Below are 12,158 nucleotides of genomic sequence, written 5' to 3' on the forward strand. Positions count from 1 at the left end.
ATGGTGTGGACTATTTTGCAATCCTTTTAACTTAGTGCCAAAGCAGAATGAAGCAGTGTATATTTGAGCGGATTAAGGGCGTTAAAAAAACTCACAAGACCGTATAGACTGTGCAGATGTTGAGCCTTAGCATTTTGAGGTGATGAATATAACGACGAATATTTTATATTACTGGTACATTGCGCGTGACGCCCCTGTCCTGTCGCTTATGACTTCACTGTTTTGGGTCCAGTCAGTGTGGCGGCCTGCCTTAGCGCGCAGCCGTGACGTAATGCCATCGTCACTGCTTGAAGACAAAGTAGCGCGGTGCAGTGTCACGCCAACGCAGACGCAGTGTTTTCGGGAAACGTGCTCTTAGCAGCTGTCGCTCCAAGGATTGTATAATAGTTTAATCTTCCTAGCATTCGCCAATGGCTCGAAACAATAATTCCACATAAAAAACTTGAAATTAAATTGAGGTGAACGTCGAGCGCTGCGGGCAGAAAAACGATGAAGGTAACGTCAAGAAAAATGAAGAGCTCAGGGTAGGGTAGGAAAAAGAACGAGTTTAATGTAACCAATTTAAGACCAGCATAAACGAAGAGCTTAGGGTGGGTAAGAAATAAAGATGACAAGAGTAACAATTGCGGAAAATCAAATAGTGATGGTTCTATATTATTTCGAGATGGATTCAAGAGATCGTAAACACAGCAGGGGGTGGCAGACAGTGAGGTGGGGAAATGAGATTGTATTGTTTTGTCTCATTGTATTGTATTGTATTCTATTCGCGTCGTGTATGGTAACACCCGTTTGTCATTCCTTTTCTACCCCACCAAAACCTTTCTTCTAATGTATCCCGCAAGACTGTATTATATACTGTATGTAGAATTATAGGAATGATGTTCAACCATGTCTCTCATCAGTGCAGGTGTATATTATGTAAATGAAGTTGTTTTGATTAAAAAAAGCTTGTGGTTTAGCGTTGCCAACCATGAAATATTGTGCGAAATTACCTTTTCATAGTTTTACACCTACGCCACGTACCTGAAAGCCCGACTAAAAGCGCGTTTCCTTTCCTTTCGTGGCTTGCGCCGCAGATGGAAGTTGATGAAGACAACGACGTTCGACGCACAGCGTGAGAGTGTTTGAAAATTAGTTTTTGGGGAAAGGAAATGGCGCAGCATCTGTCTCACATATCGGCGGACACCTGAACCGCGCCGTAAGGGAAGGGATAAAGGAAGGAGTGAAAGAAGAAAGGAAGAAAGAGGTACCAGAGTGGAGGCCTCCCCGAGAGTGTGTATCAGTTACCCCTTCTAGAACGCTGCAGTTTCAACTTAACACGAGGCGTGATCGGCTGCGGCGATATATAGTGCTCTCGTGCAACGGCCTACAAGCGGATCTGTGTTCTTCGCCGCCAGTTCCAAACCCATTAGTGGCAATAATTATTTCATTCCTCCAGGTTTGCCAAAGTCACCCTCATTGAAAGCGTGCTTTATTTCTCGCTACTTCCGGCATCAAGCGACTGAGTTCAGAGTCTTCACTACACACCGCTGTTTTCCAGGTTACGACGTGAATTCGCACTCAAAAACGCCAGCGCGATAGGAAGACTCTTGCTATTGTACGCGAGATATACGGCGATATCTTCTAGCACCTCAGGAGGCCTAGGAAACACTATATATATCCCCATCATAAATAAACCAAGGAACAGGCTGCAATTATGCGCCAGCCCAAACTGACACTCTCCGATGTGCTCTATTTGCTCGGTAAAATGCGCCCCACTGCGTCTATAAGCCGTTGCCCTGCATGCGCAGATTGTGGCCCGCTTTATCACACTGGACCGGCCTGTCAAATAAATACGGCGGTAGACAAGATATATAATTCAAGATAAGAGCACTGGGAGGCGATACTGCCAGTTCTAAGCACGGGGACCAGTGGAGAGTGCTGGAACGGGTTGAGTTTGCTGCAGCCGCTTCGCCCGTGAACTGGGCACTCTCTGTGCCAGTCTCTTAGACCTTTCTCTTTCAGCAAATAGAATTAAAAAGTCGCTCTTTGATTTATCATTCCTTGGGACGGGTTATAAGCTACTTCCGACGACCTTGACCTCGCGTGTTTTTCTTCTTACCAGGATTGACATCTCATCCGTAGCAAGCGCCGCAAACGCCGCATCATTAACTATATAAGTTCCTGCTCGGTTCTAACCTGAACTAGATCAGAACGTTGAAACCAGCGTTCGGCACTTAGCGCCGGAGTAATTTACTTTAAACGACTCCACTTTCGTGTTCAACAAAGTCGTCGTGAATGACAAAAAAGAAAAAAAAACAGTGACGCCCAAGGACAGTGCCGTTTTCCGACAGCCAAGTATAGCCAACTACCGTGACGCACTTGGGACGCGACGCTTACCACATTGAATGCTTTCAAACCGTGACCTCGTGGACGAATACGCTTTTTGTCCCTGCTTCCTTTTGTGCCAGTTTTAGGGCCGCCGCTTGCGGTGTTCAACAAACTTCAAGGGCGGCGGAGGGAGGAAGCGTTTGGACGGACTTGCGTTGGCCCCCCCGTTCTCAGTGGTAATTTTCAAAAAAAAAAAAGCAACGGATCGCGGCACCAAAGGCAGCGCTCGCGTGCTGCAACGCACTCCATTATCATTACGCTCCCCGTAACGACTGCTGGCGATATCCATCTTCATTCTCTGCGCGCTGCTCTGATGATTCCACCGTGCGTGTGCCTAGAAGCTGGTAACTATTGAGGCAGTGCGAGCAGAAAGAAAGGCTAGACGCGAGACAATGAAGGACAGCACGTAAATCAGAGGTTAATTTTTTTTATTTTTCCCTCTCTAGGGGTTTAAAACGAGTTTAGAAAAAGCACCGTCCCGGGTTCGAGCCCGACCGCGGCGGCTGCGTTTTAATGGAGGAAAAACGCTAAGGCGCCCATGTGCTGTGCGATGTCAGTGCACGTTAAAGATCGCCAGGTGGTCGAAATTATTCCGGAGCCCTCCACTACGACACCTCTCTCTTCCTTTCTTCTTTCACTCTCGCCTTTATTCCTTCCCTTACGGCGCGGTTCAGGTGTCCAACGATATATCAGACAGATACTGCGCCATTTCCTTTCCCCAAAAACCAATTATTATTATTATTATTATTATTATTATTATTATTATTATTATTATTATTATTATTATTATTATTTTTATTATTATTATTATTATTATTATTATTATTATTAATATTATTTTTATTATTATTATTATTATTATTATTAAAGCACTGAACCTAAATCAGCATCTAGTTAAGAGGGCCCCGCCGCGGTGGCTCAGTGGTTAGGGCGCTCGACTACTGATCCGGAGTTCCCGGGTTCGAACCCGACCGCGGTGGCTGCGTTTTTATGGAGGAAAAACGCTAAGGCACCCGTGTGCTGTGCGATGTCAGTGCACGTTAAAGATCCCCAGGTGGTCGAAATTATTCCGGAGCCCTCCACTACGACACCTCTCTCTTCCTTTGTTCTTTCCCTCCCCCTTTATCCCTTCCCTTACGGCGCGGTTCAAGTGTCCAACGATATATGAGACAGATAGTGCGCCATTTCCTTTCCCCAAAAACCAATTATTATTATTATTATTATTAAAGCACCGAACCGAAATCGGCATCTAGTTAAGAGAGAGAATGAAGACGAGGAAAAAGAGAGTAAAAAGAAGCAAGAAGCGAGATGTAGCTGTCAAAAGTTCGCCGTTCCTCTGCATGCCTTTCTGAAATTGAGCATCGAATGATGTGGCATGTTTGTTGCGATCGTGTAACTTATTGTTGCCAAACGGGGCTTGCACTGCAGTTTTGTGTGAGAAATAAAGAGCTTGTATGAGTCACATTTCTATAAATCAAAAGCGGAGGTCACGGATTTTGAAATTGGTGATACGGGTGCGTAAAGATTGTACGTAAGCGATTGATGCTTTTGTCGCTGGAAAGAATTTTTTGACCCGAGGGGAAAGTAGGCTCGATATGCATACGTGCAGCGGGGGAAAAGCGCCTGCATGAATCTTTATTCTTATGCTGGAATTTTTATTACAACACATATTCAGGTGTTGCGGGGGGGGGGGGGGGTGAATAAAATGAAACAGTAGCTGTAATAATGCAAATGTCATTGCACTGGAAGCTGAAAGGTGAACACTGCATGAGACTGACAACACGATCGGCACATGCAGCTCACTTATATTTACTTTTTGTCTAATGACTCCAGCCTCAATAACAAGTGGTTCACCAAGAAACAAAAATAACTCTTCTCCTAAAAAAAGTGAATTTATTTGTGTCACTTTTATATTTGAGCTGAACAGGATATTCTGAGAGAATAAAGCTTTTGTCAATTTCTGTTAGCATGTTTGAGCACGTTTTCTTACCTATTTCTTCATTTCTCCAAGAATCGGTATTGAAAAGGGTTGTTATTATGGTGTGCCGTTGTTCACTAAGTTCTCTAAGAAAGCCTCACTCATCAGCAAAGTTTCTCACTCTTTCACTATGTCCTTTGCTACTTTACTTGTTTACTCGTTCTTCAGGCAATATCACACTCGCTAAGTCATTCACTCACTCATACACTGATTTATGCTGACTGGCTTAAAAAGTAACCCCTCTGATTAGATAACCCCTCTGACTAATCACTTTATCGGTCATTCAACCAGCTACTATCACCCCTTCGCTAAATTATTAACGCACCCACGCGCCTAAAGAGAAGTGTAAAATGTTAAGACGGGTAACACTCACCTGATAAGTATATGGCGGTTTTTAAACTTGTCTTTACTTTGTTTCACGTAATGAAGTCCTCATTATTTTCTTTAGAACTTTCGTTCCCTTGTTTTAGGCAGCTGAACCCAAAAATTATTTGTTTTGCTCGCTAGCTGTTTCGCGTTTGTAGAAGTAATAAGTACCGGAATTAAGTTGTCGATGTCAGCGTAAGAAATATTTTTTATAACAAGTGAGCTTAAGACGTACGCTCGGAACAGCATTCAGCAAGGTGCGCCTATCTTAAGCGCAGAGCAGAGCCTGACATTTTAAAATATTACGCCTCATGTATTTTACATACGACTCAAGATTTGCACAGAAATAATGGCGTTGCATTCTTAGTCTAGGTACCGCTCACACTACGGATCAGTTTTCTATATTAGGTGCTTTTAGCGTTGCGTGTACCGCAACTGCGCACGCACATCCGTAGTGCATGCGCAGTCTCGGCGCGGCAGGTGTGGCCACATCTAGCCGGCACCTGAAGCCACTGGGCCCCAGGGTTATCTGCGCATGCGCAGTTAGTCTCGGCGAGGCAGGTGTGGCCACATCTAGCCGGCACTTGATGCCACCTGGTCCCCCAGGGTTATCTGCGCTTGCGCAGTTAGTCTCGGCGAGGCAGGTGTGGCCACATCTAGCCGGCACCTGAAGCCAACTGGCCCCCCAGGGTTATCTGCGCATGCGCAGTTAGTCTCGGCGAGGCAGGTGTGGCCACATCTAGCCGGCACCTGATGCCACCTGGTCTCCTCATGGTTATTTGCGCATGTGCGGTGGCGGCGAGCGATACGCGGCAGGCCGCAGCAGAGTTGATATGCGCTATGATAAATGTTACTATCATTCGGTAACCGCTCTAACAGGCTAAGGGCCTTTCCATAAGCACCAAGGTATAGATAAACCAACAGGGAGGCTAGCTTGAAAGACGTTGTTTTTACCACTTATAGCTGATTAGAACTTCCCGTTTTTTTGTTGGCCACATTTAGTGATAGGTAGGTTTGCCAGCTAGATAACACTCCACTTTTCCCGAACATATGCATGCGGGGATATTTGAACCACGCTCTTCTTGGAAGACTAAGCACCACTATGCGAAGAGATCATTCCTTGAGCCCGCTGTACTGAGTGACTGTCCTTTGTATCGTTGTTCATGCAAACTTATTTTCAACGCTAACGTTCTTTCGAGTTTTTGCGATGTCTTTGAAGGCTCGTGCTTTCGGTTTTCATAAAACAAGCACCATGAGCCCGGAATCTCCAAAAGCTCATACCACAGCGCACTGGGTGCATCAGCCGTCCAGATGGTGACACATAACGCCATAAATACATGGCACGACGCCAGTTCTTAGACTTTTGCCCTGCCCTTTAACTTCGAGTCCAACAAATCGCCTTAAGCCGCGGGTTTAAGCTGGAGTCAACCCTAACTGCGGCGAGAAGCTCGGAAAATCCTAAGTCTTTGGAAGAATATTGGCATTGTTCGTGCGACTGTGAATGGCGGCAGAAACTCTAAGGGGGAGAACAGAAATATTAGATTCAGTCGCGGGTGAAGGCGCTAAAAGCATGTTCTCGCAAAGTGAAATTACGTAAGAAGACAGATCACCGCGCTTCTCTGAATAAAGTTTTTGCATCTACAATACGAATGCGTTATGAGAAAAGATGATATGAATTTCCATATTACGACACCTGGCTTTCCTCAGCCATACGACGTCGCCTCTATGCTCCTTACGAAACTGGGTGCAAAGCAGGTTGCGAAGCATCGAGAAAATGACAAAGGAGCAGACAATGTGAGGTAGGAAAATAAGAAAGAAAAGCGAAGCCCTTCTCCATTCACCAAATCAACGCTACAAAGCTACAACACTACAAAGGGTATGCGTGATCAAAAGGGCGAGAAGAATGGAGAACTCCAGGGACACGAATTAATGCCCCGTGAAAGATGAGAATGTCTTCCTGGCTACTGCTTTTTTTAGCACTCCTAGATTTCAGAAGATGCAGCTTTTAAGTTCTGCTCTGAACTTCTTTCTTTCCTGTTCTCATACAATCCTGGTCAGAAGCAAGTCATCAGCATGGAGGACAGCATCGCTGTTTGCCCAACAAAATTCGTGAAAATTATTGATGCACAGTGAGGCGGGGAAGAGGGTATTCCCAAATTACGTAGTCTGAGGCCTCTACAGAAATACAGAATAATCATCCCGCGTTTTAAATTTTCGAAAATTTGATATTTCAACATTTCTGCTTAGTGTTGAGGCGTGAAAGTATTATGCTGAACTGACAAAGTAACAAAGAACAGATCAGCTTATGCTCTGCACTAGCAGAATCATTCGAAATTGAAAACAATAACACATAGTAGCATTTCTCGCTCTCCTCCGTGGACGAGAAATAATGGTCATAGATTTGAAACAGAAGTCCTATTGTCTAGACCACCTAATCCCGGGCGAAAATGGTTTAAGCTAGGCTGCGTCCCGTGACGATAAGCGACGCAGTTCTCCGGACCATGTGCAGCGCCGAGACACCTTTCTCTTTGTGCGTAAGCAAACAAAAGGATGTTTTCGTTTAAGGATCAATTTGGTGCCAAAAAATATAGTAGATCGCATTGCAAGTTTTTTCAAGAGCAATTTCTAAAAAAAAAAAAGAATGGCTGAAAAAAATAACGATCGATTGAACGTGGTTAGGCCAAATGCGAAGGAGGTGCGTTGGCACATCAGTTTTCACTTTGGTGCCTGTGTCCGTATAGCGCTGATGGGTTAATGCCTATATATGCGGAATTGGTCGTTCTTTGTTTCACATTCATAGATCCCTGGGAGCTTTCATGCCATTCCTGGCGCAGTGGTGCAGTGATTAAGCGATCACCTACTGCCCTGTGACGGTAGATGCTGCAATCGGTGGGTCTTGTGAGACCCAGGTTGCTGTTCCCGAGCAACCTCTCGCGACCAATCATTAACTGAACTGCCACACCCGCCCAGAGAATTGTGAGCCACTGGGCAGGTTGTGATGACATCACAAGGTCACGTGAGCGGAGTGGCGCACCTACCCCGCAGGGTGTGACAACGAAAAAGATAGGGGAAACTGGTGAGTGTGGCCTCAAGTGCTAGCGCACTAAAAGCTTCGTGATTTGGCAACATGTCGTATGCAGGTCATCGTTAGCAAGGCACGCATAAATGAACAACACAAATTCATCCTCGGAGTGTCTACGATATAGGCAGAAGTAAATGAACAGGGCCTTTGCGGGTGAGCAATTAACAACCTGTAAAGTGTCAACTCGAACAGTCTGTGCATCGTAACAGTAATATTGGGCTTATTTCCACCTAAAACGCAGGAACACGTTTCAGGATTGTGTTTGCAAGAAAGCTCACCAGGTTACGAAGTCAAATTGTGGCAAAAAAATTCTAAATGTACACGAAGTAGTAGCCATTCTTCCAAACAAGACGTGAGAAGAAATAAAAAAAACAGGCAAGGTTTCACAGTAACGCAAACCGACTGAAAAGCTCATATATTTAGAATATCGTAGAAATAAAAATGCTAGCTAGTGAAAGCACTTTAGTGTGAACTATGTTGTCGCTACTGAAAACATAATAAATTATTGCGGCCTTGAAACACAAAACCTGAAGAGTATTTTGTTGCCATTAGTTTAAAAGAAACCAAACAATAAATATTATTTCGATGAATTTGTAACAATTTTATTTCGCATGATCAGTGAGTAATGAAATAACTTATGACCACAGCCAAAGGGTAGTGCATCCAGTATTCTGGCGAGACGCTTAGAATGCTTTGAACTTTGTATGACATTGTTTAATTGTGTGAAGTTTGTCTTCTGCTCTCCGGAAGCGCAGGCTAAATAGAATATTTGAGTACCGTTCGCGGTTTTCTCGATGTACAAGTAAAACCCTCGGAGACAGTGAGGAGAAGCTAAATTTTTTCAGCTCTGGAGTCTTAGAAAGCTTTTTCAGCACCGAACCGTCCCACTCATGTTGACGCACATGTAACTGGCCAACAAATCGAAGTATCTCAGCATAGGCAGAAACAGATGATACTTTCAGTGACCTCCTTCTCATAAGTTAAGTGCATACTTTAAATCTGGTGCACTATATCGGTCCACGTATAAAATTAGCTTCTGAGGACAACTACAGCACAATTTTGTACGAGAAAAATTCTCAGATGCAGCATAGATAGAAAAGTAGGATAAGTTAACTGAAAATAGGAGCGTGAAGCACTTAACGGCGTTCAGGACATGAGCGCAGCTTAAGTTAGAGTGATACCTCCGGTTTTATTCCACCGTTGCCATATTTAATAGGTTCTCTTACCAACATTCATTCAGTTTATTGGTCGACTGCAAGGAAAAATTCGGAGAATGCGCGCTTGTCAATCTTTTTGGCGAGAATATAATCCAGCTGGATGACTGGAGCATGATTCCAAAAATCCGATTTGAATGTGATTTCAAATGCAACAAGAAAATATTTAAGTAGCTGATTTTAGAATATTGTAGCCGAAAGGTCCCACAAATATCCAATCTGCCCAAAGTAGCCAAATCGTGCTACGCTGCTCGCTAGCAATTATTGTGATTTCTTGTATGGCGATCTGGTGGCGGCATCTGTCGCGCCCTTTGGCAGGCAGACTTGATGTCTGGTTTGCTATTGCAGGCAGCCATTTTAAAAAGCCTTTGCACTCTTAAACTGCTTCAAAAAAGTTTAACATATGATGCTTAATTCAGCTTTAAAATAGTACAGTGCCTTTGTAAACTAGTAGGCAAATAGCTAACCGAAAAATTGACCATGGTGTTGCGTTCATCTTTCAAAATTTTTGTGCAGATGGCGCGCTGGTCACACTAAGTTTCTTTGTTGAAAATAGATGCCGCCACATGGTTTGGCTTCTGGGACTGCCGTTTTGCGATCGATTTCTTTGATTCGTGGTACTGTCTGACGCGCGAAATTCGATCTCACGTTGGCTTTAGCTTACCCCTCCAGGGTAGCAAACCGGTTATTCTCCCGGCTAACCTCTTTGCCATCCCTCCTCCTCCTCCTCCTCCTCCTCCTCCTCCTCCTCCTCCTCCTCTGAACTTCGGTGATGCTTAAATGTTTTGGCTCTGTCCCAGCATCACCAAGATGCACCTGTTGTTTTACACAATCCGCAAAGCCTCGCCTCATCGAGGCGAGCATCGCCGGAGCGCTGCGTTCCTCACTCACCGGCAGCGCACCTACCCCCAACAGCCATGGACGTGCAAGAGCAGAGGGAAGACCTTCGTCCCAGTGAGTGGACCCCATAATCCACGCGTACAAGGGTGAAATCTCAAGCGCGGAAACGCTGGTCATATCCCATCAAGCAGCGTCTGTTCCATCTAAGCCTACGGCGTCCGCGTCCGCTACCCCTGCGACTTTCAAGCCTACATACAGGCCTCAACAAGAACAGCTGCGCGCGACGCACGCAGTCGCACACCGAAGCAAACAACTTGCTTCACTCCCTCCCGGCACTATACGGGTCGTTTACCGACCAAGAGGAGGCCTCGCTTTGAAAGGCACCATGGCGCAGCCACTCCGGCAAGCCCTGCAAGTCAGCGCTACTGGCTGTGACCTCGGGGATATTCACCTGAGGTTCTGCCCTACGAATAACACCTTCACGGTCGCTACCCCGCACGAGACAACCGCCCTTCACCTTGTCCAGCTCAGGGAAGTGGTCCTCCAAGAGACCCCTTACCCTGTCGCAGCCTACATTGTACCGCCGGCGGCTGCTGTGCGTGGAGTCATCTCGCAAGCAGGAGACGCCGGAGCAGATGCTACGGGACCTCCAGACCCTTAACCCGTACGCTGATATCATTGCAGACTTCAGAATGGGTAGGACTCATTCTGTACTGATCATCTTTGCGCACGGACCAGTCCCCCATACCATACGCTACATGAGTGTCGTGTACAGATGCACGCCGTGCAAGGGAAGTCCAGACGCGTGCACGAACTGTCGTCGGCTGGGCCATAGGTATGACGTGTGCCCGCACCCCAAGACTGGTCTCTGCCCGCGGTGCGGAGACAAGCATGAACCGCAAGATGTGCCCTCCTGCATCCCGACCTGCATTCTCTGTGGAGGCCAGCACCTCACGGGCACCAGCTCGTGCATGGCTAGTAATCGCACCGCCCAACCACGCAACCCATCGCCCCAGAAGGCAATGCCCCCTAACAAGGATGACTTTCCTCCGCTGCAAACGAACAAGAACGCCTTTCCTCCGCTGAAAACGACCCTCCCGTCTACTGCAACATGGGCCTCCAAGGCTGCCGGGACGAACACCAAGACTCCCCAGGACCCGGACGTGAAGGCTCTGCGAGAGGAGGTAAAGCAGCTCAGGGCAGCCCTCTCTACCGCCACCTCTGCTGTATCTCCCCCTCCACCACCACCTCCCCTTCACCCACCCAACCCGCCCAACATCCCCCTAAAAAAAGAAGGCCTGATGAGAGCCCAGTCGAACCAATAGACCTAGATGCCAAATTTCAGGCCTTCGCCCAAAACTTGGAAGCCAGGCTCACCGAGTGCGTTACTGCTCAGCTCACTGCAGAGTGTCAGCTTATGATTGAATCCACCACCACCTGTCTAATGGACAATGTCATATGTAGCATCATGACCAAGGTAGAGGAGCGCTTAACTCTCCTCACTCCTGGACTCTCAACGGACTATCCTCCCACAGTCCCACTCTCCACACCCATCCTTCCCCTCACTACCCTACAACATGGCTCCTCCGACGGGCCTTAATTCTTTACAGATTATTCAGTGGAATTGCAGGGGCTTTCGGCGAAAGCGCGATCCTCTGCAGCAAATTATCGCAAGTTCGCCATCCCCACCTACCATTATCGCCATTCAGGACGCCAGTGTTTGCAGGCAGCTGCCGGGATACGCTTTTATCCCCTCAGACCCCACTGATCTTCCTCGAGTGGTCACATATGTCAGTAAATCCTTGCATTACGTTTAGCACGTAATTACCTCCCCTATCGCTAACAGCCTTATTGAAGTCTTACCGCCCACCCCTGCAAAATCAACCCTGTTCTTTCTTAACTGCTACCTTCTTCCACGTCAGCCAATTAACTTACTCCCCTCACTTCTCAAAACCGCAACCCAGTTGGCCGGATCAAACCCCCTACTTATTGCCGGAGATTTTAATTGCGCTCACGTGGACTGGGGCTATCGGCGCACCAACCACAGAGACACAGTTTTATACAGACGCTGGCGCTCCCCCTGACCATCTTTAATGATTTCAGCTTACCTACGCGGATTGGTAACAGTGTTACTGCCGATACTAGCCCAGACCTCACGCGTGGTAGAAACTTGGACCACCTGCAGTGGGAAAGAATGCTTTCCACACTAGGCAGCGATCATCACCTAATTCGAAAAACGCTAAACTATCGCCGATCTCAGCGCAAATTTACCGTTAAGCACACTAATTGGGACGCGCTCCGCAAATTT

Source organism: Amblyomma americanum, chromosome 6 (genome assembly GCF_052857255.1).
Source record: "Amblyomma americanum isolate KBUSLIRL-KWMA chromosome 6, ASM5285725v1, whole genome shotgun sequence".
Lineage (NCBI taxonomy): Eukaryota > Metazoa > Arthropoda > Arachnida > Ixodida > Ixodidae > Amblyomma > Amblyomma americanum.